Source organism: Pseudochaenichthys georgianus, chromosome 6 (genome assembly GCF_902827115.2).
Source record: "Pseudochaenichthys georgianus chromosome 6, fPseGeo1.2, whole genome shotgun sequence".
Lineage (NCBI taxonomy): Eukaryota > Metazoa > Chordata > Actinopteri > Perciformes > Channichthyidae > Pseudochaenichthys > Pseudochaenichthys georgianus.
This window is the reverse complement of record NC_047508.1, coordinates 7,654,728-7,674,703: the sequence shown is the minus strand read 5'-3', so window position 1 is coordinate 7,674,703 and position 19,976 is coordinate 7,654,728. Positions and strand designations below refer to the sequence as shown.

Here is a 19,976-nt window from a genome sequence, read left to right as displayed (position 1 = left end):
AGTCTGTACAGTTACCTTGCCATAACAACAAATCATTCGAACAATAAAGTGTTCTTTTGACTAATGTGTCCGTTTCAATAAAGAGATGTTTATTCCAAAATGAGTGTCAATATCGCTTGTTGGTAATTCCTAAAACACTTCCATTATTAAAGAATGAACTTACAACACTTTAAAACCACGTACATGTGGGAAGGATATGGCAAGGTCACCTTTCTATTAGAAGCATTGATGGCGAAAAACTATACTTATATAGTATGTTTATGCAGAAGCAACCATCATAAAATAGAGCAGAAAACATACTAATGGAGCCCAATTTAAACTCGTTATTGTTAACCCCAATAATGATATACCAGGGTTTCGCACACAGGCTTTACTTGGGCGGGCCGCCCAGGTATATTAACGTCCGCCCAAGTATATTTCGTGACCCATTTAGGTAGAATTTTTTTTTTTATCCGTCCGTGAGCATGACGCCATCTGCGATCGATTAACTAGTGGACAATGATCCCTCGCTCTACCCCTCCTTTACCGGTTCGCTCTGCTATCGCGTGAAGGGTCTGGTTTATGCGCTCCGCAGAAACCCCGCTCCGGAGTAACCCCGCTCCGGAGTAACCCCGCTCCGGAGTAACCCCGCTCCGGAGTAACCCCGCTCCGGAGTAACCCCGCTCCGGCGAACAGTTCATGAGCGTGCTCCACTAGCACATCTTCAAGACCATGTGTTAAAAAGACCAGGTTATTTGCCCTGTCTGGAAACAAATAATTTCATCACCAGTTCAAAAAACAGCGTACCTACGTCTTTGTGAAATAACCTGTTAACCTCTCAAACCATAGAAACTTTACTACTACAGTTAAAAATGACGAAAAGAAGCAGTCCCTCCTGCTGAGCTGCTGGAAACCTGTTTCTCCTGCTGAGCTGCTGATGTCCCCTCTCTCTCCTGTTTCGCTGAGGCAGACTCCGAATCCCCTTGCTCAGCTGTGTAAGACCCCTGTTTTCGCCTGCCGAACTGTGGCGGTACCCAGTTCCCTTTGTATAGCAGCCAGCAGCAGAACCAATTCCTTCCTGCTGACTTTTTTCCTGCTGAGCTGAGGCAGTCCAGACTTCTATAAGGCTCTGGCAGTAGGGCGGGCCATACTATTTTTTTTTTCTAAATCGACCGAGAGGGGTGTTCAAATAACGTAGTTTGGCGTGTAGAACACAAATCTGAAGACATTTTTCAATTTCAATAAACCTAAGCTACATCAATTTGCAGTTGAATATTGTCTATTTTTTGATTATTTAGCTATTCTTCAGGAAAAAAGAGACTTAAGTTGGGGGGCTTTTATTTTGAAGTCAGGGCTTTCATGTTCCTGTCTGACGTGAAAATTACAGGAAATGAAACGTTTTCAGTGTGAACTAGTTGAAATGGCTCAAGTCAAAACAAGGGCAACATCGAATTCTCATTTGAGTAATCTTGTTGGCACTGGGCGAGAGCTGTTGGTGTCTGAACTGCCAACTTTGAGGGATATCCTGAGGTATGGCATCTACTTGAGGGATCAAAGTACAGATGATAGGAGGAACTACCCAGTGGACCAGCTGGTGGGTGACATCTTCCCTGGTCTGATTGGTCAGTGGTCCAAAGCGAATGCTCTTTTCAAGCCACCTGTTATAAATGAAAAGGTGACCATCATGTCCAAGCTCAAGGAGGTCTGGAATCAGGCAGTGAAGTTTTCCCTTGGGAAGGGAAAACTTGATGCAAAAGAGAGGTTCAGTGTCAAGTTAGACCAACTATTTGATATTTTGACTTGCAAGTGTCAGATTAGAAGTTGTGAGAGGGGAGGCTGTGATGGCTGTGTGATTCAAGCCCACATGAACTGTTGCTGCAGCAGAGAGAACAGGATTCCTTTAAAAGATCTTGCATACATCAAGGGACAGAAAGAGAAGGTTGGAAGTAAAGGACCCCACCAAATGGGGGCCCCTGATCTGCAGGAGCACAAGAGACAGGTGAGGACATTGGAAAGGCAGGGGATGGAAAACATGGCTGAGGAAAGGAGAAGGAGCAGGGAGGAAAATGCTGCAGCAGCAGACAAGGCAGCCAGGAAGGATGTTAAGAGATTTTTGGCAGATGGTGATGAGGATCTGGAATTGGAGAGTGGTTCTGAAGATGAGTTTGTCCCTGAAGTTGAGCTCTTCCCTGAAACTGAACCTGAGCCTGCAGCTTCAACAAAAGTGCAGAAAAACTATGACGATATTCCAAATATTGCGCTTGCTAGTGTAAGGTATGGCATAGGGCTGAGACCAACTGCAGCGATAGCAACTGCAGCTCTGATTGATGCAGGAATCATCACAGAAGACAACACAAGTAAAGTGATTGATAAGAACAAGGTCAAGAGAGCACAGGAGAAGTTGATGAGAGAGCTGGGAGAAGAGTTTGAGGAGAAGTGCAGGGAGATGGGGGGGATCTCCTGAATCCTCTTTGATGGGCGGATTGACCTGACCAATGTGATGATGGAAGCTAAGGGCAGTGACCAATCTTTTCCTGCAAAGATCAAAGAAGAACACTATAGTGTTGCTGGTGAGCCTGGCAGCAACTATCTGTTCCACTTTACCCCAGAGAAAGCAACTAAAGAGGACTCACATGCTGAGCAGATTGCTAAGGTCCTGTTGGCCTGGCTGAAAGAAAGGGGTTTTGATAAGACCTTATCGGCCATTGGAGGAGACTCAACTAATGTCAACACTGGTGTGAAAGCTGGGGTTATGCGAAAGTTGGAGCTGCACCTGGGGAGAAAGCTGGTGTGGTTGGTGTGCAACCTGCACACTGGTGAACTTCCCCTGCGCCATCGCATTGTTGGCCTTGATGGCCCTACTCTGTCAGACAGCAAATTATCTGGGCCAATAGGAAAGCTCCTTGATTCCGCTACAGACTTGGATATCAATCCAAACTTCACCGGATCTTTGTTGGCCCTCCACTGATCAAGCTGCCTGACAAGGTCATTCAAGATCTCTCAACTGATCAACACTATGGCTATAAAATGGTCTGTGCAGTCAGGGATGGAGTGTTTCCTGCAAGGCTGGCTCTGTTGGAGATTGGACCAGTAAACCACAGCCGCTGGCTCACCACAGCAAACAGACTTCTCAGGCTCTGGGTGTCAAAGCACAGACTTAAAGGAAAGAAACTGAAGAATCTACAATTGATTGTGGAATTCATCATTGGAGTGTATTATCCATGTTGGTTTAAAGCAGGGATGGGCAACTTTGATGGTGGTGGGGGCCACATAATTGATGTACTGGCCACCAGGGGGCCGCAGATTCACTTGGAACACACACACAAAAATTCCATGTGTTGTATGTAATTATTAACACATATACTAAGTCTGACATCTTCATTGACATTTTACAATCAAAGGGAACATCCCCAAAAAATGGGAATATCCTCTAATAAGCTCACTAAACAAATATCAGTTCACAGAAATGTTATTTCATTTGTACAAGTGGCATGTTTGTATTGAACAGGTTATTAAACAGTGGAATAAAGCTATTTTAAACTATTGGAAAGCACGGAAATTGTGTGTGTGTATTGAGATTAACCATTAGATGACATAAACATGAAGTCATGAACACTAACCCAGACATTAGACCCAGACTCCCCCTCCCTCCCGCTGAAATTATGAATGAAAGCGTAGTAATCATAGATAACACGGCAGGGTCCGTGACAGTTTGTTTTCATCTGATTTCAAATAAACAAAGTATTTTTAAGAATATTAAACTTTTTTCGCCAAATTCAGATGATAAATACAACTTTTAAGCTTGTAAAGGCATAATTACAAGAGGCAATTTAACGTCACAGCAGGCACAACAACAGCCGGTGTTTATTGTGAGGGTTTCCCCGGGAAACAAACACAATACACACAAATGCATCACAGATTATTTTGCGGTATTTGAAATCATGTACGCAGCTCGCGACGTAACTAGGAGTCTAGTGGACGGTATCAGTACTACAAGTAAAAAAAATGGAAAAAAAAATAAATAAATAATATATTTTTTAATTAATTACGTTGTTTATAAATTAATCTGAGGGCCGCAAAAAGAGGAGGTGGGGGCCGCATGCGGCCCGCGGGCCGCCATTTGCCCATCCCTGGTTTAACGTGAAGGTCAAGCACTCCTGGATCGAAGGGCCTAGGCACATCCTGTTTCAGCTGGACTGCCTCAAGTCCCAGAGGAAGGAGGTTCTGGAACTTGTGATGCCAACTGTGAGAAGATCTGCTTGGTATGCCCACAGTGAAGCCATCCTCCAAACACTGCTGTGCTCTGAGGACCAGAAGGAGAGAATTGAGGGGGTGGGGAGAATCCTGGCCATTAGGGGAGAGGGGGACCCAGACACTCAGCTGGGGGACTCCTCTGTCAGGACCAGAAGGACTCCTGACATCAATTGTGATGCTTCCAGCATTGGGGACTTGATCAGCTGGTCAGAAGGTGTGTCAGAGCCACCTCTCACCTGCTTGCTAAGCACCTCGGAGGTGAAAAACTTCATCAAAACCCCCATGGAGGTACTAAACTGGCCTTGCCATACTCAAAGCATTGAGAGGGTCGTTAAAATGGTGACCGAGGCTTCTGCTACGTACTTCTCACAGGAAAAGAGGGATGGAGGGATCAGAGCTCAGGAGACCAGCAGGAGACTGATGTCCAAGAATGAGTCAAAGCAGGACTTGTGCCACCTGACAAAGTTCAGATCAAAGTCAGAAGATGTTTCTTTGTAATCTTATCCAGTTATACATATGCAGTTCACCTGTTAATAAATATGTAAAAATGATTTGGCTTTGTCAATATAAATGATTTCCCTTTTTTTGATTTTACTATCTTATATAGACGTTCGAAAGGGTAAAATTGCCAATTTAGAAATACAAAACGATGTAGCTTAGAGTTATCCTATCTAAAAAATAAGCTCATATTTGAATTCCCCATAGAAAAACACATAATTTTGACACCCCTCATGTTAGGATTTCCTTCAGATTCATTTTGGCACCTGAGTATGACCCGCCCTACTCTGGCAGTCCCAACTTAGTCTTGCCATGCTCACACAGTCCCGACTTCACACTGCATGGTCCTGTATAGAGATGTCCCGATCACGTGATCGGGGATCGGAGCCGATCACGTGATTTTCAAAAAATCGGGGATCGGGAGAAAAAAATCGGGGATCGGCAAAGTACTTGGTGTGAAAGCGGCTATTATCGGTTCCCTGACCACTCTTCTGCAAGTGTTGCTTGTGCCACACAGTTTGTATTTATTTATGTTTTTTTGCTGCTTTTCTTTGGTTTTTTATTACATTAGCCTCAACCTGTTATCCTTCGTTTCATGTCTTGTGTCATGACCGGTCGTTGTCATACCATTGGTGAACAGCATATTTTTGGGAAGAGTTTGTAATATGAACAGACGAGGAAACAGATTACTGTAGATACTATAGCTTGATAAAAGATAGATGTTGGGTTCTTCATTACAACCCCAGTGTGAGAAAAAGTTTTTAGTACTTGTCCATGGACAAGTGAGTTTGGCAATTTACAAAAGTGGCCCCAATTTACAAAAATTGGGGCCACTGGAATCTTCTTCTTCTTCGTCATCGTATTTTACACGGTTTTTACAACACCGCTAATGTAAGTGAGCGGTAAGATTTTACTGCATCACACATAGGGTTGGGTATCGTTTGGATTTTAACAATTCCGATTCTGCTTTTCGATTCCGGTTATTTTTGATTCTCGATTCCGGTTCTTTGAGAGGGTAAAAATCAAACTGGGAGAAAAATATATTTATGAAAACATTAAGTCAAATCTGTATTCCTATTTACAAATCACTTCATACTGTTTAATTTCTTACGGTTATTGAATACAATTATATAAAAATAATCTCTGCATTGTTTAGTTAGTTCTAAGTGGTGCAGTTTGAGAATGTACAATTGGCCCAGTCTCCTCTGATGTTACACTGCAACCTGCCTGTGAGACAAAGTCCAACCACACATGTCCAACACATAGGCCTAATAATAATAATAATAATAATAATAATAATAATAATAATAATAATAATACATTATTATTATTATTTCAAAAAGAGAGATGCTAACAAATAATCTAGGAAATTTAACCACTTGGATTAAACCGGAGGTGACAAGTCTCGGTGTCATCCTGGACTCAGATTTGAACTTCAACGCCCATTTAAACAAAGTGACCAAAATAGCTTTCTTTCATCTCAGAAACATAGCGAAGGTACGACCATTCATAAATCAAAATGATGCAGAGAAGCCAATTCATGCTTTTATATCTAGCCGACTAGACTACTGCAATGCACTATTCACTGGTCTCCCCAAGAAAGCTATTGGAAGACTCCAGCTCATTCAAAACTCTGCAGCTAGACTACTGACGAATACCAAAAGGAGGGAACACATTAGTCCTGTCTTAGCTACTCTACACTGGCTTCCTGTAACTTTTAGAATTGATTTGAAGGTGCTTCTCCTCACATACAAAGCTCTAAATGGACAAGGACCCAGCTACATGGCTGACTCTCTAATGAACTACACACCTGCCAGAACACTGCGATCATCAGATGCAGGTCTATTAGAGGTCACCAGAAAGAGTCATAAGAAGATCGGTGATGCAGCCTTTGTAAACTACGCCCCAAAACTGTGGAACACGTTACCCAACAATATTAGGGAAGCCAATACATTAGGCATTTTTAAAAGGCAGCTTACCAAAGCATTTGACTGATTTTACACTATTATACTGCACTATTCTCTGTGATTGACATTGCACTATTTCTCTATGTTTTATTCCCCATGTTTTTATTTTTAATTATTTTATCCCACTTTATGCTTTGCTCTTGCTGCTTGTTTTACACTGATTTTATGTCTTGTTTTTTACTGATGTAAAGCACTTTGAACTGCAATCCCCTGTATGAAAGGTGCTATACAAATAAAGTTATTATTATTATTATTATATTTATAGCCTATAGGCCTAGCGCTTTTCTACAACTCAAAGACGCTTGCAGTGCACGCTTACACATGTCCTGCAATACACATGCTGCAGCTGCCCAGCTGCTCACTGTTTGTAAAAGTAAATAAATAGTATTTTCATTTCAATAATGTAGCTACTTTCTATACCCTGCTTCATAAACAATACTGACATCCCTGTGCTCCTCCGAGTCTGGGGGTCCGGGGATGTGAGGACAGCGCGAGGACACAGACAGGGAGGCTGCTTCACTTCATAAAGTAAATGGTGGTCAATATTAACAACACAGGAGCTAAAACGCTTAATAACCTTCATTACGTGTTAAAGAAAGAACATAAGAAAGTTTGACAAAGATGAGGCTGTTAAACGGGCAGCGGATCCGCTGTGTGTAGAAAGAGAGAGAGACGCTGAGCTGCATCGTGCAGCGATCAGCTGATACGGAGCATAGAGGGAGAAAGAGAGCTGCGGTCCGCGGAGCTCGGCCTCGCCTCCTGTCCTCACAACTCTTATTAATCCCGGTACCGGACAATTGTTATTTGTTCCTACTCGGAACCGAGTTTTGCTTCCCAACCCTGCCACTGTGCTGCACTTCCCGCCCCGCCCCCGTCTAACTGTACAGAAAGCGGCGAGATGCATTTCCGACATGCAGAACCAAAACTAACATTTCTAAACGAACAATGGCGGACACGGACAATTTGCGAATGAGTTCTGCCTTTTGTAAACTGAATGTATCAATAATTTGTCAATAAATCGGGGCGAAAAACGTCACTTGTCCGCCGGAAAAGTCAATTGAAAGATCTAATTGTCCGATATTGTAAATAACACGTCCCGGACGGTGGGACGTGTACTTTTTCGCACACAGAACCCTCAGAGATAGATAAAGTGTTCAAAGTATTTTTTTATTACAGTCATAAAAAAACGTTCACACAAAATAAAAAAATCTAAAAAGGCCCTCTTGGGGACAATATTTTAGTTTGATGGTTCCCTTACAACAAAACAGAACTTTAGTAGTGTGTGTGTGTGAAGAATGTCTGAAAGGGGGATCAAAGCTGAGTCAACAAGTTCCTGCCCAGACTGAATGCCAAGGGGAAAGGACAAATACAGAGTGAGAAAGACAAGAGAGACAGAAATTGTGTAGACATCGCTCTATCAATGTCAGGATATTATAAATTGTGCACCTTTGAGATGGCGTTTAGTACACTCATTTAGTTAGCAATCGCAATTTTTAACAAATTTGTTGTTTATGTTGACCACAAACCTTGGTTCAGGGACTTAAACCTGTTCATGCATTCTGAAGTAGAGCTCTCGAACTCAAGCAGGCAACATGTGATCTTCATAATTAATAGACTTTTCTTAATCGTGTTTACTTTTGGTAAAATCTGCAGCATAGTTTGTTAAGAAACACCATTGACTTCAAGACGAGGCAGCCTGGAAGATATAAAAATGCTAACTCATTGCCGGCTTTAGTACTCATCCCTGCATGAAATGCAAAAAAGTGCTCTGAATTCTGACGTTTCCTTACATCAAAAGTTATGTTGATACCCAGATTTGCGCATGTTATGTGCATCTCATTCCTCAAGCCAATATTTGAAATCCTATATAGTTTTCAACCATGTTTGATAGCTGGTTATTCTACTGATGTGTCATTTTACCGGAAAGTACAAATATGTTTTTCTGCAATAATAAAAGGTAACACATAAAAAAAGTCACAGGTTGAATATTTGGTCAGACATATGTCATATTTCAGGGTAACAACTATACAGGACAACAGCTGAGAGATGTCTGCCATGTGCCAGTTCATCAGCCACACTACACAGTTCATCAGCCACACTATCATACAGTCAGTCTGATAACGCCTGCAGACTTAAGGGGACAGCTGAGTGTTATAACTTTTATGAGTTCTAAGGTCACTGAACCAGACTTAACACACCAGAGCTTTCACCGTCTTACTGCATATAGTTAGTTATCATTGAAAATGTCTGATCTTTGCCAAAGTACAAAGGGGTGAAGACAGCACGAAAGTCTGACAAACGTGCAGCTTTTGTCCTTTTGAGTCAAAAATCAGATTACAGGAAGAACGAAGGAGGAAAAGGGAAGACATATTTGCATCTCTTGTCTGGTTCATCAGGAAGTAAAATAAACCAAACTCAAAGGCATGAAAATTACTTTGGATTCACACAGAGGAAAAGCTAATTCATGGCATCTCATGCTAGCTAAACTACGGTTACACAAAAGTCAACACACATTCACATTTACATAGTGTGTTGATTAGCTAGCTTACTATGACAAGGTGTATCTTGTTTGTTTATTCTAAACAAAAATGGGTTGACCATTAATTGTTACTATAACTGTATATTACTATTTATATATGGGTGTTAGAACAGAGCTAAGCTAGCCCTTTTTAATGCTGATAAAAGCTAATAGCTTTGTGGATCTCTTCATATTCACCATTTGCAAATGGCAAAATCTTACAAAGCCAGGCATGTTCTTTTGTACACAATAGATTCTCTCTCGTGACACTTGCCAACACACATTAAAAGGGTTGACTTCAAATGAATTCTTTTACAATCGAATCCAGCAAACATAGTAGAACATTCAGTACAACCCAATTATTGACTATTTCTTTTTGTCCACAGGATCATGTTTGTTTTTTTAAAACATTTAACCAAATACTAATCTCTCCTTGGTCTCTTGAAGTTGAGGAATCAAACACAACAATACCACTGATGCGTTGGTGCCAATATGAAACAAGACTAACTGGGTTCAGAATACACATATAAACACAACTCTGTTTGTACATACCATGGGTTGAAAAGTGATTAATTCTCCAAGACCACTGATGCTGTTTTAACGGCAGTTTCACTAACTAATTTAACAGTTATGTAAAAAAAAACAGGCCTGTAGCGTACAGCTAGCAGAATGTCTGAGTTACGGTAAAATAATCCTTTTAATAATTTACCACTAGGGGTGTAATGGTTCACAAACATTTCGGTTCGGTACGTACCTCAGTTTTTAGGTCACGGTTCGGTTCGGTACGTTTTCGGTACAGCAGAAAAAATTATCACAAAACATAACATATATTTTTTTAATTATTATTAAACTGTGAATAATGTATTCACTCAAATAAATGCAAAATATAATAAAATAAACATTAAGGTGCAGCATTTCGATGAACTGAAATAATCTGTATTTGAACTTTACTGTACTAGTACTCACAAAACATAAACTATTAGTTTTGGGTTTTTAATTATTATTAAACTATGAATATTCACTCAAATAAATATAAAATATAATAAAATAAACATTAAGGTGCAGCTTTTCGATGAACTGAAATAATCTGTATTTGAACTGTACTGTACTAGTACCTAAGCAGCCAGCTTGACATTATGACTTGCTTGTCATTGTATTTTCATGTTTTTTTAAAGAAAGATGTACTTGTCCACATTGCTTGCCGAAAGGGCAGATCTGCTGGCACTAGCAATGTCTCCTGCTGTGGAGAACACCCTCTCGCTAGGGACAGAGGTAGCAGATACAGCCAGGTAGCGCTTTGCTAACATGGCAACATAAGGATATTTGCCGTTTGTAATAGCTTTGGCTCGGTCTGAAGTTTTTGCGAGTGGTGGAGGCTTAAGTGCTAGCGGGAGTTCCTCAAATTACTGACTACATTTGAACGCATCCCTCTGACCAGCTCGTCCAATGAAATGACTTGCTCGCTCTATGCGTTGAACACAATGGGAGCAAATTACTCTGAATGCTGCGACGCAGCACCTGAGATTACTTTCAAGAAGTTGTTCACGTTCTCAATTTTTTTTACGTTTAACGTTATATGCGTTCGGTACACGTCGGTACACACGTGTACCGAACCGAAGGGGTACGTGTACCGTTACACCCCTACTGTATAGAGATGCTAGACCTATGCAATTGATTTATTTTGGTTTATAAATTAATGTCAAGACATTTATGTTATTGATTTCTGAAGCACTTTCTAAATAATAAAAAGGGAGTTCATATGTATTTACTGCATGTATTCATTGATGAAAAAGAAGCCAGTAATATAGAAAATTGAGGATGCAACGCATTGGTATGAATCGTGTTGCATCGTGATATCGAATCGAAGACAGGATAATCGTAATTAAATCGAATCGTGAGACCAGTGAAGATGCACAGCCCTAACTATGATGGTCACAGGGATGCGTTCAAATGTAGTCAGTAATTTGAGGAACTGGCGAAATGGCGAACGCAGATAAAGTTGAGCTCGAAAATCCTCCAGCATAATTGAAGTCTTCGGTTTGGGAACATTTTGGTTTCGCAGTTACGTACAAGGATGACGGACAAAGACAGGTGGACCGAACCAAAGCTGTTTGTCGGCATTGTTCAACTAAAATTGGTTACGCGGCTGGCAATACATCAAACTTGCACACTCATTTGAAAAGGCATCACCCGAACGTGAATATCACCTGTACAAAAAGAAAAAAGACTGAAGTGCAAACCCAACTCCCACTAGCATTTAAGCCTCCACCACTCGCAAAAAGTTCAGACCGAGCCAAAGCTATTACAAACGCCAAATATCCCTATGTTGCCATGTTAGCAAAGCGCTACCTGGCTGTATCTGCTACCTCTGTCCCTAGCGAGAGGGTGTTAGTGCTTAGTGCCAGCAGATCTGCACTTTCGGCAAGCAATGTGGACAAGTTAATCTTTCTTTAAAGAAACATGAAAATACAATGACAAGCAAGTCATTATGTCAAACTGGCTGCTTAGGTACTAGAACAGTACAGTTCAAATAAAGATTATTTCAGTTCATCGAAATGCTGCACCTTAATGTTTATTTTATTATATTTTGTATTTATTTGAGTGAATACATTATTCACAGTTTAATAATAATTAAAAAATAAAATAAAATATTTTACATGTTGTGATCATTTTTTCTGCTGTACCGAAAACGTACCGAACCGTGACCTAAACACAGAGGTACGTACCGAACCGAAATGTTTGTGAACTGTTACACCCCTAATATTTACAAGGATGATAATATATTTGTTTTCTTATGTTTTTATGTGTAGTAATTGTTACTTTAACTTGTTATCTTTATATAAATGTGTATTCTATTTGTATTGATCTTTATTTCCTCACAAAATCCCTTGGGATAAAATAAAGTATACTTAACTTGACTATCATAAATATGGTATGAATCATGGATGAAATAATGAATTGCTTTACATAATTTAAGAGTTCTGTATTCCCAAACATTCTGTTGGAGACTAGAATCTACGTAACTTTCCATATGGGGCCAGTTTGAATCTTCCTACGAATCCAATTCTCAACCAAACGTTTGGAAATGCTGTGACGTGGTGGAGCTTAACCTCTCCTCTGACAGCAGTCCACTGGGCAGCCAGTGACGCTGACACTCGGCTCCCTGGTGTATTTCTGTCCTGCTGCTTCTTCCCCGGGGTGTGTAATATGCAGTGACACCCCCTTATACGTCAACCCCTCATTCCAGGAAGTGACGGCTTGTGCTTCGGCTTGTTTTTTTCCCCCACATGCATCGTGGTACAGAGAAATACAAATCGCCAAAACTAAGAGTCAAAGATTTCCTCCTTAAGGGTTGTTTACACAGTACTATGTGAAGACCAAAGCATACAAGTAACAAATGTTCTATACAAGTCTCTATCAAAGCCAGAAAAATAAAAATTAAGTTGAATAACAAACTGTTTCACGACTCAAACACCAACTAAGAGGCCAGGGAATTACAGAAACTCATTACTGTATTAAGAGTCAAACAAAAACTTAAAATAACAAATGTCTAATGATTAGAAACATTGCAGCCTTGGCCTTAAGATGTAACATACCCATTAGCTCGTTGAACCTCACCACTCCCTTCATTTCCAAAGGTTCAATCACAAAACCTTTCGTAAACCTTACGGCCCGTCCACACTACAGCTTCAAAAAAAAGCTTGGAGCTGGGCGTGTCTGAAGCTCGATCAACAACCAATCACATGAATCTCCCGCCCCTGACACACAAGCAGCGGTTTGATTGGCTAGAGCTTGTACTGGCATATGATTTGATTGGCTGACGCTTCCACCGAAAGCTTCAGAAGCTTCAAAAGTTGAACATTGCTCAACTTTTGCAGCCTGAAACGCCAGGAAAGCTCCGCTCTGCTTCCCACAATGCAGTTCGGCGAAAAAAGTGACGTCACCCCATTCAAAGTGAATGGGCAGACGCGTTGGAAACCGTTTTTGAAGCTGTCGAAGCTGTAGTGTGGACGGGCCGTTAAGGAAACATAAGGGACCAGCTGATGGAGAACAGACTTTTCATAGACTTTTCTTTAGGCTGGGGTAAAGGAAAGTGTTCATGTTTTTTTAATTGTGTAATAAGAACGAGCAAAGAAAATACAAATATTTTGTTCTATAATGAAATGGTGCAGTAATGAGTCCTAAACCCAGATGGTTAGCATCTAATAGTTACAACGTTCAGTTCCCTTGTCTTGAAGTCAACAGTCTTTGGAACGTGTTTTGGTTAAGTTACTGAAAACATAGCTGTGGTTTATATAACTTTAAGAGATTTACACATGTTGTTCTAAGAAAGAAAATACGTCAGTAAATATCCAAAGCGTGTAATAAAAAAGAACAAACATAAGTATTTGACAAAGGTCTTATAGTCTGCAATAATACGAATTACATTGGAGAAATCCCATTGTTTTGTGTCGAAGGAGTCCTTGCTATGCTAACTTCTGCATTAAACTAAATACATGTGTTTGGAACCGCATTGAAGAAGTCCAGGGCCTCAAACCTGTTAGTCCGCGTGCGAAAAGGTACACGTCCCACCGTCCGGGACGTGTTATTTACAAGTAGATCTTTCAATTGACTTGTCCGGCGGACAAGTGACGTTTTTCGCCTTGATTTATTGGCAAATTATTGATACATTCAGTTTACAAAAGGCAGAACTCATTCGCAAATTGTACGTGTCCGCCATTGTTCGTTTAGAAATGTTAGTTTCGGTTCTGTTTGTCGAATCCTAAGGAAATGCATCTCGCCGCTTTCTGTACAGTTAGACGGGGGCGGGGCGGAGCGGGGTGGGAAGTGTAGCACAGTGGCAGGGTTGGGAAGCAAAACTCGCTTCCGAGTAGGAACAAATAACAATTGTCCGGTCCCGGGATTAATAAGAGTTGTGAGGACAGGAGGCGAGGCCGAGCCCCGTGGACTGCAGCTCTCTCCCTCTATGCTCCGTATCAGCTGATCGCTGCACGATGCAGCTCAGCGTCTCTCTCTCTTTCTACACACAGCGGATCCGCTGCCCGTTTAACAGCCTCATCTTTGTCAAACTTTCTTATGTTCTTTCTCTAACACGTAATGAAGGTTATTAAGCGTTTTAGCTCCTGTGTTGTTAATATTGACCACCATTTACTTTATGAAGTGAAGCAGCCTCCCTGTCTGTGTCCTCGCGCTGTCCTCACATCCCCGGACCCCCAGACTCGGAGGAGCACAGGGATGTCAGTATTGTTTATGAAGCAGGGTATAGAAAGTACATTATTGAAATGAAAATACTATTTATTTACTTTTACAAACAGTGAGCAGCTGGGCAGCTGCAGCATGGGTATTGCAGGACATGTGCAAGCGTCTTTGAGTTGTAGAAAAGCGCTAGGCCTATAGGCTATACATCTAATGTGTCATTATTATTATTAGGTTATGTCCTATGTGTTGGACATGTGTGGTTGGACTCTGTCTCACAGGCAGGTTGCAGTGTAACTTCAGAGGAGACTGGGCCAATTGTACATTCTCAAACTGCACCACTTGTATTCAATAACCGTAAGAAATTAAACAGTATGAAGTGATTTGTAAATAGGAATACAGATTTTTCTCCCAGTTTGTCATGGGACTTATTTACCCTCTCAAAGAACCGGAATCGAGAACCGAAAATAACCGGAATCGAAAAGCAGAACCGGAATCGTTCAAATCCAAACGATACCCAACCCTATGTGTAATGCAGTAAAATCTTACCGCTCACTTACGTTAGCGGTGTCGTAAAAACCGTGGGAAAATGTTAAATACGATGACGAAGAAGAAGATTCCAGTGGCCCCAATTTTTGTCCATTCTGGAGAAGTGAAAAATGTATTCGGACAAGTAAATTGCCAAACTCACTTGTCCATGGACAAGTACTCTCTAAAAACTTTTTCTCACACTGCTCTATGCTGACCTGCTTAAGCCAACTCTCTCATTAAGCAACTACTTGCAACACTTGCTCCTTCTAACGGTTATTTCATCCATACTCCATGCGTATAAATGGAGCCATGTAAACGTACACACTAAATGTATGTAGGCAGTAGATGCCAGATTCTCTCTGCTGAAGGCAAACAGCTGTCAGCTGCCGGATGTTTTGACCTCTGCACTGCTTGGCAGGGTTTTGTATAAAATGGGAAGCGCAGGCACTGAGTAAGTTTAGATCCAGTTCTAAGGAAGACTAATTAAATCATATCACTCAAGTGCAAATTAAAGTTTATCTAAACAACGGTCGGGGACAACTGCCTATTCTAATGAGAGGAGGCTTCTCTCCTGACTGGATTTCACATCTCTCAGGTTGTGAAGCCACCTGCTCCTCGCAGTAATCCACTGGAAGATGAGAGGAGGGAGACACTTGCTTCATTACGAGTTCACACGTTCTACTGTGGAACTCCAGAGGGAAAACACACTGCATGCAGTTCTGTCCCCCAAAGTCAAAGGGAAGTGCCTTCACACTGAATTTCATTTTTGACGTGTTTCATGGATAATGGGAAACAACAGAATAAGTTACCATAGCTTTGCAGATGATACACAAATGTAACCATTTCACCAGGGGAATATGGTCCAATTCAAGCACTGAGTAAGTGCATTGAACTAATCAATGATTGAATGTGTCAGCTTTTTTTCAATGAAACAAAGATAAAACTGAGGCAATCATTTTTGGAGCCAAGAAGTCAGCACTGAGCTTCAATCGGCAACGTTCAAAATAACAGAAAAGGCCAGAAATCTAAATATAGTCAAAGACTCAGATCTAATCTTAAACATGGAGAACTAAACCTTGAGAAGCAGAGTTCAGTTCAACTGGCTTTGTAAAAGTGTTTCGCATCTTGTTAATTTGTTTTTGTTAATGTTAAATCGTTTTTTCTTTGGTAAAAGTGTTTTGATAATGTAATTTTGTTTTATAAAATGTAAATTTGTCTCAAGCTTTGTTAAAGTGTTTCACACTTTGTAATTGTCGATTGCACCTCTCAGCCACCGCAGTTTTCATCTCTTTGCCTTTTAATTACGGTTTTTAAATGTAATTTTATAATGTGTTTAGATTGCACTATATATATCAATCATGTCTTTCATTATGTAAAGCACTTTGAATTGCCTTGTGGTGAAAGGTGCTATATTGATAAACTTGCCTCCTTTCTGTCTTGGGTGCAGCTTGTTTACTGGGAGGAAGTCATTAGCAATCCTTCTCGTCAAATGTACCTTTAACATCATTTGACGCTTGCTTTTTGTCTATAGCAGTCTATATGGGAGAATGAGGACGGTTGCAACACTTTTCTCAGTTACTCAGAGACTATTCGGTCTAGACCAACAACTTTTTAATATAATAAATGCAAATATATCTGCTAATTATCCATACAATTTTACAATGATTATATTGTTCATGATATTTATTTGAGCTGAAGATGTGTCAGATCTCATCAGGGATGGTTGCAACATGTTTAAAAAACATTTCACTAATTAGCTTTCATTTTGTGAATCAATGAGCATAGTCCTTTGTATGTTTTTACAATAATTGCATAGTTTTATTTATTTAAAGTCTACAATAATATTATTATGAAGTCAGTAGTCCATACAATTGTAAAAGTTTAATTACATAACTAAATACACAGTTACTTTTCTTGTATTTCTCGTCATTTTATCATGTGTTTCTGTTGCTTTCTATGTTTTCTTAAACATTTAAACTTTTAATTGCCTTGTGTTGAAATGTGAAAATGTACCTTTTCTTGCCTATAGTTTTATTTTTAGAAAAATACTGCAACCGATTTTTTTTGTATCTGACAGGTTAGTATTAGAGATGCAGTCCACTGTATCAACAACTTTCATTACATTGATGTCAGTCATTTGCAGCAGGTGCATTTCTGTTCATTTTGTCATTTTCGTTTCAAACTAAAATGATTTTGTAATGTCACCTGACCCTTAGCTTGGGGCCTGTCTGCACACGTCACCTGTTGCACCTCCACCATATATAAAGTTACAGGCAGGAATAACCCCACAGCTCTTCATTTCCAGCTCCAAACACACACAGAAAAGTAGACCATGTTCCAGGCAGTGAGAGCTGAATGTCAGATATCAACCATTACACATTCCTTAAGAGCGCTCACACAGTCGTCTTAACTCAGAGAGATAAAGTGTAACTTACTGTGGAGACTCCATGAAACTGCACACCTATCCACAATATGTCGCGAGTGTCCTCACATGTCCTCACATGTCCTCACAAGCTGAACGTCTGCCCGGTTCTCCTCAGCGACCTGCTCCTCACATGATAGCCGCCGTGAGCTGTCTGCCCCCCGTGAAGATTAGCGTCAAGTCCCCGCGAAGGACCGAGAGAGCACTTCCGGTTTAGTTTTCAAAAATCATTAATAAATGTTCTTCTTCGTGGGTTTTCTTCACATTTCTTTACATTCACTACATTAAGTGGTTTATTGCCTACAACATACAAAAAGTAGAGTGTTTTTAAAGAAAAATAGTGTTTTTAAAGAAAAAAATGAGCATTTAAAGAGACAAACCGATGCATATCACTTTAAACTAAACCTATGCTTTAAACCGATACATTTTGGTTGATCACAAAGTCACATCCTAACCTTTTATACAAATTAAGTCAATTTTGAGATTTACAGTCATTTTTTGAAAGTGAAGTTGTTTCTTGAACGTGAATTGAGGTCATCTTTTGGAAAATAAAGTCATTGTTTCTAAAAAGTTTAAGCCATTTTTCAAAACATTGAAAAAAAACAAGTTGTAATTCTTTTTAAAGTGCTCTTTTTGAAAAGTGCATGACTAATACTGTGGTAGGGTATAATAAATAATTAGCATTGTATATTTTAGTCTATGATCCATGTCTAAAGCTGTATAAGGGCTGCCAAGACTTATTTAATTGTATTAATAAAGACGTTTACGGTTAGTTTATTTATATAGCACATGTTTAGATAGAAAGGCAATTCATAGTGCTTTACATCAACATGAACACATGTTACAGCCAGGCCCACCTTAACCTGCCATCTGGCCCTGGGGCCCCCTATTTAAACAACAAATGCAAGTTATTTATAGCCTCGGCAGGCTCTGTGATCGCACTTCTCCACTCTGCTCTACGCGCGCCTGGTCCTCTCCTCCAGATGAGTGACGTATCGGGCCTCCCTCATGTATTTGTCCGGTTGCCGTTGGCTCCCCTCCATGTAGCAAGTCCTCGTCGTCCTCTCCATCTCCTCCAACAGATAATGTCCCTCCTGTCTATTTTTCCTCTCCCGCTACTCCATCGCTATCAGAACCAGACGGCCTACTTGGCTCCGAGGCCCCGCGGCCGGCACCGCTGCAGCTCGGTACAGAACTCACCTGTCCTTCCTCCTCATCCTGGCCTACAGGTTTAAAATCACCTGTAAGCTTCGGCATTTTTTGTAATAGCTGCTTGTCTCGAAACTCCTTTTCCCTCAACAATTTCCTTTCCCGAGCGCCACACAAACTTTTTCTTCTCAAACTTTTTCTCCTAAACAACCTTCATCTGTCACTCAATCACTCGCAATTTGAATAAGTCACATGTGAAACATATTCTCATTCTGATTGGCTGTTAAGTGGTGCCCACTGACTGTTTCGGAGTCATCATGTTTGGAATCCATCGATCTGATTGATTAGCGGAGCAAATGATCATAATACTACGGAGGGAAGATATTTTCGTTTGGATTACTGGTCTGGGGGAAGCTCGCGAGTGTGTGTGTTTGTATATTTTTGCGTTTGTGTGTATTGTGTTTGTTTCCCGGGGAAAACACTCACGAGAAACACCGGCTGTTGTTATGCCTGCTGTGACGTCAAGTTACTCCGTTCTCCGCTTGTAATTATGCCGAAGCTTCAACGTTGTATTTATCATCTGAATTTGCCGAAACAGTTTTAATATTCTGAAAGCCAAGACTTTGTTTATTTGAAACCAGATGAAAGCAAACTGTAACGGACCCTGCCGTGTTATCTATGATTACTATACGCCTTACATTCATAATGTCAGCCGGAGGGAGGAGGAGTGAGTGGCGAGTGAGAGCTGTCATCTTCCCTTTACAAGCTTCAAAAATGTATTTATCGTGTGATTTTGGAAATAAAAGTTTCATATTCTGAAAGCCAAGACTTTGTTTATTTAAATGTTTTTTAAAAACATCCGGAAAAAAAATTCTTTTAACTTTTTTATTGGCTCATGATAGGCCCCTGATCTCCGTAGGCCCCTGGGCTTCAGCCCAGGTCAGCCCGTGCATTAAGGCGGCCCTGGTTACAGCTATAAGGTGGTGAACATAACAAGAAACATATTGGAATGCTAAAGCATGAAACATGGGATTTCTTCACATACAGTACAATAAATAAAATAAGAACATGTTCAGCTTTTCAGAAGGAGATTTTAAAGAGGTCTCAATCAATCAACAACTTTATTAATCCCGCAAGGGGCAATTGGTTATGAGCAGCAGCTTATGTCATGAACACAGGCAGGAACATACAAGATGAAAACACACAGATACACCCGGGAGCACAGATGTGGATAACTATAATAATACACTATAAATAGTTCAAAGCATCACAATAATAAATAAATAAATAAGTTAAAAGCCTTTTCAAGAATTTAAAAGTTTGAGTGCAGAAGGGATGAAGGATTTAGAAAAGCGATTAGTCCTGTGAGCAGGTAGAGCATATCTTCGCCCTGATGGCAACAGACGAAATTCATGTGAGAGTACACGACCTGGAGAGTTCAGAACGCTCTCTGCTTTCCGCA

At 40.5% G+C, this 19,976-nt stretch overlaps 1 protein-coding gene across 6 annotated transcripts in view; it reads right to left on the bottom strand.

The window, feature by feature from the left end:
• The window catches only part of LOC117447687 (F-actin-monooxygenase mical2b-like), an 86,510-nt gene extending 68,969 nt beyond the window's left edge, over window positions 1-17,541 (bottom strand). For all 6 annotated transcript variants that reach the window (XM_034084511.1, XM_071203442.1, XM_071203443.1 and 3 more), the window contains exon 1: window positions 17,379-17,541. The gene's annotated coding sequence lies outside the window, so the exon portion shown is untranslated. The remainder of the gene's footprint in view (window positions 1-17,378) is intronic.
• Between the last annotated feature and the right edge of the window lie 2,435 nt (window positions 17,542-19,976).